Here is a 1989-nt window from a genome sequence, read left to right on the forward strand (position 1 = left end):
TTATCTCCAATAAACCACCAGAAAACTGGAAGTGGTGCTGTGGCTCAGGTGGTAGCTGAAGAGCTGAGGGACAGTGTCCACACCCAGAGTTCAAGCCCCACAACCAACAAAAAATAAAAATGTGCTGGGTGGCTTCCTCTTTCTGTAAGTAGACTGAGGTGATCTGTAAAAATGGTTCATTACTCTCTAGACCCAGAAACCCCCACAAAATCATGCACGTCAAGAAGTTCAAATCTTCGTGTTCACTTTAAGAACTCCAGAGAAACAGCCCAGTCCATCAACAGTATGCATATCCAAAAAGCTACCAAGTATCTGAAACATGTCACATTAAAAAAGCAATGTGTGCCAGTCCAGGATTACTGTGGTGAAGTTGGCAGGTGTGCCCAGGCCAGACAGTGGGGCTGGACACAGGGTCCATGGACCCAAAAGAGTGCTGAATTTCTGCTGCACATGCTTATGAATGCAGAGACTAATACAGAACTGAAGGGTTTAGATGCAGCTTCCTGGTCATTGAACACATCCAGGTGAACAAAGCACCCGAGACATGCCACTGAACTCACAGCACTCATGGTAGGATTAACCCATACATGAGCTCCCCCCGCCACACTGAGATGATCCTTACTAAAAAGGAGAAAATTGTTCTTAAAACAGACAAGGAAGTCTCAACAGAAGAAAAAGGTAACCCAGAAGAAACTGAAGAAACAAAAACTTATGGCATAGGAATAAATTTAGCTTAACATAAAGGCAAATTAAAAACAAGAGTGCTGGGTGAAAACACAAAGCACCACAGCAACTGAAAGAAAGATTGCAGGCCAAGCAGAGCATGCTAGACAGCAGAGGAAACTGTGATGGAGAAAACACAAAAAATACATAAAGAATGTGCATTATGTATGTATGTATTTTATATATACATACTTATATAAAATACATAAAGAATGTGAGATACGGGTCATATATATAATCTATAAGCATATATATATGTATGATCCATATCTCAAAAAAAACTCCATTACACAGCTTAGCTTGTTTGGTTACAAAGTAGGTTGAACAATTTCACAGCTTTTTATTCCCACTCAAAAAACAATGTCATAGATAATGTTGAAAAAACAGAGGAATTGTGGGAATTTCTCTATTAGAAAGGAGAAAGAAACAAACAGTTCTCTTCATCAAAATAGCCCAATTATTTATTTATTTAGTCAGCTTGAACTCAGGGCCTGGGTGCATATCCCTGAGCACTTTTGCTCAAGTCTAGTGCTCTATCTCTTTAAGCCGCAGCTCTCCTTCTGGTTTTCTGGTAGTTAATTGGAGATGACATGGATTTTTCCTGCTTGGGCTGGATTCAAACCACAATCCTCAGAACTAAGACTCCTGAGTAGCTAGGATTACAGGCATTAACCACCAGCACCTGGCATAAATAATTTTTTTAAATTTTTTGCTGGTCCTGGAGCTTGAACTCAGAGCCTAGGTGCTATCCCTGAGCTTCCTGTGCTCAAGGCTAGTACTCTACCACTTGAGACACGGCATCACTTTCCAATTATTTATCATATCACAATAACTGGTGTCTGCCTGTGCAGATTCATTGTGTTCTTCATACTTACATTAAATGAAATTTACATTCAAGCTGGGTCTTTACTATGGAAAATAAATACCAAAGGTAAATTCCCATTAATGTTAGAATGCTAGAATTCTTTTGTCCAATTATTGCCTAAATGTTTTATCTATTAAATGCATCCTTTCAATTCCTTTACAGATAATTACAACTATTCAAAAAAATTAAAACAATTTCTATGAGGGCTGGGAAGGTGGCTCAGTGGTAGAGCGCTTGCCTTGCGTGCTCAAGGTCCTGGGTTCGATTCCTTAGCACCACATAAGCAAACAGAAAAAAGCCGGAAGTGACGCTGTGGCTCAAGTGGTAGAGTGCTAGCCTTGAGCTGAAGAGCTGAGGGACAGCGCCCAGGCCCAGAGTTCAGGCCCCACGACCGGACCCAA

At 40.7% G+C, this 1989-nt stretch overlaps 1 pseudogene; it reads left to right on the plus strand.

The window, feature by feature from the left end:
• The first annotated feature begins 171 nt into the window (after window positions 1–171).
• On the plus strand, window positions 172–720 carry LOC105988099 (annotated as a pseudogene).
• The last annotated feature ends 1269 nt before the right edge of the window (window positions 721–1989 follow it).

This window comes from Dipodomys ordii, unplaced genomic scaffold (assembly GCF_000151885.1).
Source record: "Dipodomys ordii isolate 6190 unplaced genomic scaffold, Dord_2.0 Scaffold46, whole genome shotgun sequence".
NCBI classification, from domain to species: domain Eukaryota; kingdom Metazoa; phylum Chordata; class Mammalia; order Rodentia; family Heteromyidae; genus Dipodomys; species Dipodomys ordii.